The 9,883-nt window shown below is 43.8% G+C and overlaps 1 pseudogene; it reads right to left on the minus strand.

Moving 5' to 3' along the window:
- Positions 1 to 396: 396 nt before the first annotated feature.
- LOC139227326 (U2 spliceosomal RNA) lies at positions 397 to 634 on the minus strand (annotated as a pseudogene).
- Positions 635 to 9,883: the final 9,249 nt, after the last annotated feature.

A 9,883-nucleotide genomic window follows, 5' to 3' on the forward strand; every position in this document is an offset into this window, starting at 1 on the left:
GTCCCTGGGCCCTCAAACAGAGGCGCTATCTCTGGATCACAGTGCTGCATATCCTCCCAACCGATTATACCCTGCTGCTGCAGATATTCCCCTGGTTTGCACGATTAAAGTTGATGCTACCTTATTCCAGGTTGTAGAAGTTTCTTTTGGCTATATTGAACCCTCAATAGCTGCTGTTTTGGCTTTCTTATCAACCACCACATTCTCTGATGTCAGAATGAAGCCCCAATTCCGTTTAACCTTAACCATTCGGATTTTCCCACCTTTGCTAACGGATTTTTTTTTTTTAAATTCGTTGCCAATCTTTCCAATTCTTTGTCAAATCACAAACGCCAGAGGTCACCTTGCACACATCAAGGATCACTCTGCGCCAATGCTCTTAGCCAAAAGGCCTAGAGCCACTGCACCGTTCCTGGAAGTACTGCAATACCAGGTTCGTGCCATGGAGGTGGATGGGTCAGGCCCCCCACACACCTCCATGGAGGCGGATGGGTCAAACCACCCCACCCACCTCCTATTTCCAAAAAGCATAGGAGAATCACCTTCCTGATCCAGGGAGAACCACGTTGGGGTCATGGTTACTCCCCTGTCAGGTCAGTTACGCATGATCTTAGCCAAAAGGCCGAGGACCTTTGCTAACGGATTTTTTAAAAAAAAATTTTCGTTGCCAATCTTTCCAATTCTTTGTCAAATCACAAACGCCAGAGGTCACCTTGCACACATCAAGGATCACTCTGCGCCAATGCTCTTAACCAAAAGGCCGAGAGCCACTGCACCGTTCCTGGAAGTATTGTAATACCAGGTTCGTGCCATGGAGGTGGATGGGTCAAGCCACCCCACCCACCTCCCGGATGTGTCATGTAAAACTTTCCATAACTGTTTATGCTTAACGTCTGACCCATCGGTTGCCATAAAGCCATTGCGAGCCAACCGTTCTAAAGTGAGTAGAGCCCTCTTGAATACTTAATCTGAATCTACAACAACTGTAATATCTTGGTTCTTGTCAAAGACCTCGACCACCAAGTGTACCAGGGCCACTAGTTCCGCAGCCTGCGCACCCCCATTTTTAACTCTGAATCCAAACTCCTGCTGGACTTGGCCCTTTGTAATAAGAGCATCCGCAAACCCTGTGTGGTGGCTACCGTCCTGAATAAAAGAACTACCATCTAAAAATCAAGCAGTTTCTGCTTCGACTGCACAGCCCTCCACAAACACTGGATGTGCTGCAGGGGCTGTGAGCGCTTCACATTCACGCACATCTCCCGTTATAAGAAGGCCCATAACCTCCATGCAAGGCTCATTTAGCCGTTCAAATGTGACATTGGCAGACAGGAGAGTACACTGCCATGACAGAATCCGTACGCTGGAAACAGTGCTCAAATGAATTTTACCGCCTCTCATTAACTGGAGAGGATCGTGGTGGGAGCGTAAAATGATGGATTGATCTCCAGTCGGGTATTTGATTTTGCCAATACTTCAATGACTAGCCAGTGCAGTCTTTTCACAAGGGCCGCATTTGATCTGCGGAGACTGCAATATCCTGCTCAACTAGGCAACCGGGCGCTCCTGAGGTCCCACAGCCTGCACAACAATAGCTGCGATTGTCAGATCAGAAGCCACGGGGTAAATTATAAAAGGTTTGTGCACGTCTGGGACAATCAGTGTTGGTGCACTACTGAGCGGCTGTTTCAGACGTGTTACAGCAGCAGTCTGCTCCTCTGTGCAGTCAAACGAGAAGCTACGCAACAACTGTTGGAGCAGCTCAACAATTCGGGCATAGTCGGGCACAAACTCTCTACAAAACCCCGGGAATCCCAAGAAGGACTGCACTGCCTTATGGTCGGTGGGGAGGGGTAATTTTAACAGTTGGTTCACTTGGTCTTGCGCAATGGACTTCCCCTCGATCCCCAATTGAACACCCAGATATATAACCCATGGTTTGCACAGTTGGGCTCTACTGGGATTACACAGCAAACCTTCCTCTAACAATGTCTGGAGTACATACCAGACCTCAGTCTTGTGTTGCTCCACAGACGGGGACTGGATTAATATGTCATCCACATACTGAATGATTCGATCCCGAAAGGGAATCCGGTCTAAACACCTTTCACTGCCACGTGAACGATCGCAGGCACGTCACAGTACCCCTGTGGCAAGACATTCTAGCAGTGCTGCACTCCAGCCATGGTAACAGCAGTGCGATACTGACTGTCTGGATGTAAGGGGAGGGAACAGAAGCAGTTAGCGATGTCCAGGACTGTGAACCATTTTGATTCCGGATCCAAACATGCCATAATTTCAGAGAAGGCTGCAACCACCGGTGCCACCCATTTAGAGACTTTGTTTAGTTCCCGATAATCAACAGTGAAATGCCACCTCCCATCAGGCTTTTGAACAGGCCATATGGGGGATGAACATGGGGAGCTACAAGTTTGAATCGAGCCTTCGTCTAGCAGTCCCTGTATGGTCTCAGTACTTGCTCCCCGCGGGTCTGGAGCAATGGGGTACTGTCTCTGTGGAGGGGGTCCCCTCCCTCCAGGACCACCTCAACATTCATTCGGCCGGCGGCCAAGGAGTGGGGTGCCCATACTGCCAACAAGAGGCCCCAATCTGACCCCCAATCCGTGGGGAGAGGGGGTGGTTCCTTTGGACCCACCGGCTTAACGGGCCCAACTGCATTAGCCATCGACACTGTAACTGGTTCATTTCCTGATTCTGTTCTCCATAAGTGCATATTTGCCAGATCAATAATTGCTCCTAACTGTGTAAGTGTCGGTGTTCCCAGTAAAAATCGTATGGGATTCTGCAAAGGTAATCGCCCACACTCACCCACAACTACCCTATTCCCTATTTGAATCGAAGCATCATGCATAATGGGAACGACTTCTGGGACACCAGTGGCACCCTGAATGGTTATAATCGTAGATGGGGGAACAGAAGTATCTGCAAATATAAACGTGGACCCTGTATCAATCAAAAATGTTTCCCGCTACCCCTCCACACATGCCTCGATAAGGGAGTACCCACCCCTATCCTTAAGTAAGGGTCCTAAAGGAATAACATGTGTGGTTGAGGCGCAGCATCCCTATAGCAATCTTCCCTCACTTGGGGAATCTGCCCCTGACCTCACCAACTGAACCGAGGTATCATTCCTGTCTGTGACTCTAGCTTCTCTATCCTGATTCTTCAATTTTTCTAACTTTTCCAATTCTTTAGCCAGTCTATCCCTGTCCTCTATCAGCTGCCGAGTCGGTTTCCAGACACCACCCAGTTCTGCTCCTCTCATACGACTCATCCCGGGATTTATCCACTCAGGCCCTTCTGCCTTCCATCGCTGTAACCCCTGTCTCACTTCCATGACTGGGGTACCTGCAGCTCTCTGATACAAGCTTTCTATCCTTGCCAACCATTTATCAAAAGTATCATCCCTGCCCGGGGCAAATACTTCCAGAACTACTGAAGTGGGTAGGAGATCTCTCTATGTGTATCATCCCCATAATGACTGATAGCATTCCAATTAATTCCCAAACTTTTATATAACTGGAATATACATTACCCCACTTCCCTAAGTCCTTCCCCTGGTAATAATGCAAGCCGCTTTATTAACTGTGGCCCTGAGTGAGCACCAAAGATTGCAACTATGATTCGACCAAGCAGAGCCCTGGAAGTTGTTTCAAAACCTATTACCTTTCCCCGGTGACTCCCTAAAGCTCGCAGAATCATGTGAACTCTCTGTTTCTCCGATATGTCCCCTGATTGCCACCATCCCAGAATATTACACCACTATTCGGCAAACTTATTAAGATCCTGAAGTGGTGCAGGTCCCACTTCACCCAGGATAGCTCTCATGTCCTGTAACTTTACCCCTCCTCGCTCATGCCAGGAATTCCCAAAACCACTTAAGGTAGTGTTCCCTTCACGACCTCCATAGGGAGTAAAGGAATCATGATCCTGCTCTTGCCTTGTCCGCCCGAATGTGCTTTCCCCACTCTCCGCATTACCGGAAGGTCATGTGTAATGTTACAGGGTGTTAAGCATCTGAGTACCTGAAGAGGCATCTAATGGCTCTGCCTCCATACCTAATGTTGCCACGCGTTTAAGGGTTTAAGGGTCCGAAGTCGGAGAAGGCCACGGAGGTGCGGAAGGGAATGGTGGGCATTCTCCCTGTCCTTTAATCCCCTTTTCAACTCTCAGACCCGGGGAATCCTCTGAGTACCACCAGGCCTCATCAGTTGCTGTCTCCGCTGGGCACCCTAATACCTGCTGCCCTCTCATTTCCTGCACAGGATTCGGGGAGGTAGGGGCCCCTTTAACTATGGTGTTCGTTTGGGTCTCTGCCATTTTGCATCCTGCAGCTTACATAATCCTTTCTCTAGCTCTTGATTATGGTTCGGTTCATCGGAAAGATGCTGATCCAGTGTCAGAACAGTCCTGGCTGCTCCTAGTGCCTGAAATCATCAATTCTCTACTTCTTTACTTACTGCTGTTAGCTTCTCTCTGAGTTCTGAGGCATCCCTATTTCCAGCCTCAATCTCTTCTCCTAACTTTTGAATCCCCAGCATTAGACACTGCAACACTAACGCTTTTTTCTTTTTATCACTTTTTAACCGAAACACCTTAATCTTTTTTAACTGGACACTCTCCACTAAGGACTGCCGTGTCTCTCTCCATCCTCCTGTCATTGTTTTCTGTCCTATCCTGTAAGGTCCCCTTTTCGACTCAATCCACTCATTAAGAAATGACCGGACCTCATCTGGAATATTCCCTAATCCTCCCATTACTAACTGGAGATCCCTTTGTTTCATGACAACTAAGAGACTGCTCACCCCTCGAACTGATGTATGGGAAACACTTCTTCGAACAACTCAGCCAACTTTCTGCTTCACGTCGGGGTCTTCGAATAAGTCAACGAACTTTTGAAAATCACGTTGGGGTCATCAAAATGTTGTAAATGGCTGTCTTATTCTTTTCAGCTCATTGTTTTTAACGTCGAATTACCCGCACACATTTAGTTGTAGTAAAGGCCGGATCTTTATTTAGACATTTAGCCATTCACAAGCCAGCAACTCTGTTTGCAAAGGCAGCTCTTCCAGAAGTTACACACCTCTCGAGATTCCAGTGTCTCTACAGTCCAAGTGTCTCTACATTCCATAAGTGTCTCTGTGACAAAAGCCAGTTCCATCTTTTATGTCTGAAAAGCCTTTGAACTCTTATTCTTTGCATTTAGACAATCATAACTAACTGCTTTCTGAATCGTTTAACATACAGACTATTATTCCCACCGTAACAAGGTATTCAAATATTTAACATTGTTTGTTTAACCTACAAATGTCATTAAATAGTAACAAAGGTACAATCAAATACTGAACATACAGAATTGTTTCTTTGCGTAGTAACAAAGTTACACTCAAATACTTAACATACAGACATCATCAAATCGTTTAGTCATGAATTTCCATTATTCCCACCGTAACAAGGTACTCAAATATTTAACATCCAGACATGACCAGTCACTCATCTCAATGGCTGGAACGCATCACATTGTCTAACAGTCTCTTTTCGATCCAAACAACCTTCTTGTTTTTTTAAGCCAAACTTCAGACCGCGTGCTGAAGCAAAGAGTTCAGAAATGCGAGACGTTTTTAGTATTCAATTATATATAGAAGCACGAATATCATGCAGGTAATTATCCTTAACTATTTACCTACATTATCAGCTCAGGGATATAATTAACTAGAACATTTTGTAGCTAAAGGAAATAATCATTCCTTTTTTATAAGAACAGTATTTAAGACATCTCCAAGCGCAGCAAACAGCACACTGTATTCCACAACTCCCTACTTTATCTTTATAATGAACATTCCAGAATGGTCTATGCTTAATAAGGGCGAGGAAGCTGATTAGGTGAGTGTTTTAATGAGCTTGAGGTCCCCTACTTCAGTTAGAAAACACAGTTGAATTAATGGTACTTTTTCAGTCAGCTGTCTCACAAAGATTCAATAATTTATCTATAGATACATATGTTTTGTAGCCATGGATTCAGCCCTTGTGGGATTGGCAAACTAGTAAGAAAGTAGTAGTCGGTGTAATCGAATAAATTAAGCAAGTAACTATATATGGAATAACTTAAATGTATTTCAAGCTTCAGAAGGCCACAGTAAGGAATAAGCAAGAATACAGGCCATAGATCCAATTGTTGTGCTGTTATACTTTAAATAATGCACATCTTTGAATATATAGCACAAAATAAATAATCAGTTTCTCAGTTTTATTCTTTAAGAATCCTAAGTATTTTAGTGACAATGAATTGTAGCGAGGACTTTAAGGTTCTATTCATAAATAAACAGTATGTGTTACATCAAACTTTATGGTGTATCAAAGTGTTGGTACTGTACTGTTGTAATGTAGGAAACGCAACAGCCAATTTGCGCACAGCAAGCTCCCATAAACAGCAGGTTATCTGTGTTTTTGTGATGAGTCACCTGTGCTTCTTCAAAATAGTGCCATGAGATCTTCTACATCCACCTGAGAGAGAAGACGGTGCCTTGGTTTAATGTCTCATACAAAAGAGTGCTCCTACAGTGCAGCACTCCCTCAGCACTGCACTGGAGAGTCAGCCTAAATTTTTTGTGCTCAATTGTCTGGAGTGGAACTTCAGCCCACAACCTTCTAATTCTGAGGCGAGAGTGCTGTCAGCTGAACCATGGCTAATACAATTATTACTATTATGGAGGATGTTTATTAACTATCATGAGTACAATACATGTGCTGGTAAAAAAAAAGAAACATACAATACACTGAGCATGGATTATCGCAAAAATGCTCAGTATCTTTAACTTCAAAAGCTTGCAATAAAAAGGTGGTACAGTAATGGGCAATTGGTTAGTTGAAACCAACTTCGCTGGGCTAGCCACTTAGTTCGTATGCCAGACAAGAGACTCCCCAAGCAATTGCTCTACATGGACCTCCTTCATGGCAAACGAGCCAAAGGTGGGCAGCGGAAACGTTACAAGGACACCCTCAAAGCCTCCCTGGTGAAGTGCAACATCATCACTGACACCTGGGAGACCCTGGCTGAAGACCGCCCTAGGTGGAGAAAATCCATCTGGGAAGGCGTTGAGCTCTTCGAATCTCAACGGTGCGAGCGTGAAGAGGTCAGGTGCAGGCAGCGGAAGGAGCATGTGGTGAATCAGTGCCACCCCCCCTTCCTCCGACGAATATCTGTCCCACCTGTGACAGGGTCTGCGGCTCTCATGTTGGACTGTTTAGCCACCAAAGAACTCATTTTAGGAGTGGAAGTAAGTCTTCTTCGACTCCGAGGGTCTGCCTATGATGATGAGTTGAAACCAGATAGCTCATACAATCACATTTATCCAATGTTAGTCCATCACACTACTTCTTTGCTATCAGGAAGTGGATGGTCATTATCGCTCATCGTCAACAAGGTTTTCCTTCACAAGTTGCTGTTGAGTAGTCAGCCTCAGCAGCTTCATGTGATTTCTTTTTACTTTCAGACAATATATTCATGAGTTCAAGCTGCTATTTTACAGCTGATTTGTGCTATGATGATATGCACAAGCATAGCCGTAGCAAGTGAATTGGATAGCTATCCAATTCATTGTCAATAAAACTAAGCTTTCACAGGGAATAAGAAGTGAAGACTTTTGAGAGGCAATTTTCTCCTTTTCATTGAAATGTTCATTACACAATAGGTTATACAATGAATAATTTACTACCGTGCCAGGGTGCTCCTGCTGCTCTAGTAATGGTTGAGGTGCCACATCATTTTTTTTTACTGACGAAGTAGTTTTCAAAGTATGTCCTTTTCATTTGTCTTTTGTTGTTCCATTTTCTGCTTACTTCGCCCGTTTATACAAAATTCACATAATTCAATCAATCTATTCACATAATTCATGCTGACTGGCGTTCTGGTAATCAAGTGCAGATGATCACTCGATAAACCTGAACTGCCTGTATCACAATCATTAATCTTCAGTACGGGTATCACCAGCCCAAACTGGGTCGACATCTGCATGATAATTCCAGCTGAAGGGAACAAGAAAAGTGGAGCATAAACTACTTGGAGCGTTCTATCCCAATCGTACAGGACATATTGTAAAAAATTCCCTTGAAGTCCTGAGCTTCAAATTTGCAGTTTGTGACATAGCTCTTAATGACTGATGTGCAGATATACATTATTTATCTGCAAATCTTGGAATGTATAACTATTTAATTTCTGATTAAAAAAAAAATTTTAATTTTAGAAAAGCTATTATTTTTAAGAGTTTAAAGGAAAGCCATCATTTTAATGAATTCTTTGTTCTTGCAGACCATTCTCATCTGGGACATTGTTGAACTAGACTGTAATGCCGATGTATATTGTGAAACTGTTAATGAGTCCCTGCAGTGCTTGCAAATGTCCTGCTTGCATATTTCCAGCTGTCCCGTGGTATCGAGCAGGCAATGACAATAAATTAACCTAACCCTGATTATGTCACAGAAAAGTGAAGTTCGTCTTCGAGTGCAATCATACTCTGTGGACCAGTGGAGACAGTGCAGCAAGCATTGATCTGGTCCCATCAGTCACAAGTCTAGAGCCTCTCCATTAAAATGTATCTCTCTGAACCAAGGATCCGACCACCCCGCTAATATCTCGGGGTGAATTGAATTTATTGGAAAAGAAAATCTGTCAGGATGTAAAAGGGGTTGCTGATTCATTTTCGACCATTTTGCCAAAGATTAATTTTACCTCCCTCCTGCTTTGGCTTACGCTCCATTTTTGTCTGATTACGCCTCTGTGAAGCGCCTTGTGAATGTTGTCCTTCTTAGAGATGGCTACATAAATGCAAGTTGGCATTGTTGTTTTACCAGTCTGTAACAGTGAGCAGTGGCTCTAGTTACTGGCTAAAAAAAATCCTGTCATTTAGTGCAAAGTCTTAAGCGTGGATGACGGCTGTACTGCGGGCTTGTGTTGTGTTAATTGATGTTGTCAGTGGCCGACAATGAATGAGTCAGTCTGGGTCACGGATCCCGGCTTCAGTGCACGAAACAATTCTACTTTTCTGCGGAAACTCCTAATACTAATCCCATTTCAGATCACAGGGTCCTAGAGTCCGGCTACAGCACACCGGGAATGTCCCTGAATTCTTTCCGTTTCCATTGTTCGTTTCCAAGCTGATCACTAAAAAGTGATTCCAATCCCAGTGCATTCTGTCCTGGAATATCCCCAGCGCCTAAAACACTGACAGAATTATGCAGTTTACAATAAAGCACATAGATATTGGATGTAACTTTATGTTTCATAATTCATCACGGTTAGAAAATAAATAACAGTCCATAGCAATAGACGTGAAAAGTGGGAACAATGAACTTTAAACAGTTCAGTATAAATTGTCCATTATGTGCAGTTGATGCAATCTGAATGTTATACAGTTCATTTAAATATTAAATAATTGGCAGTAAAAGTTGTTTTGAAACAATTATACTGCGAATCATTTCCCCACATTTGCTGTACTTTGGAAATTACAGCGCACTTTATTCACGTTAAAAACACATTTAGCTCCAATTTGAAACACGCACTGTTCAAAAAGAAGACTGCAGACACGCTTGATCAGTGCAACCACCTTTTAAAATTAAACAACAGACATTGTTAAAATAATTATACCGTGGAAGAGATACGAACACGCGGGGAAATGAACTGGTTTAGGGACATTTATCCTTCGTGTATTTTTTCTTTCCGAAAATGCAACTGTCTTCTGAAAGCAGACGGGTATGACAAAGGGGGGTTTAGGACCCGGAAGACATCTCGGTGAGTGGCAGGACCGCCACTGCGCATGAACAGCATTGTAGTCCTGAAAATGAACTTAAGAGCAGAAAGAGCCGA

This window comes from Pristiophorus japonicus, chromosome 16 (assembly GCF_044704955.1).
Source record: "Pristiophorus japonicus isolate sPriJap1 chromosome 16, sPriJap1.hap1, whole genome shotgun sequence".
NCBI lineage: Eukaryota > Metazoa > Chordata > Chondrichthyes > Pristiophoridae > Pristiophorus > Pristiophorus japonicus.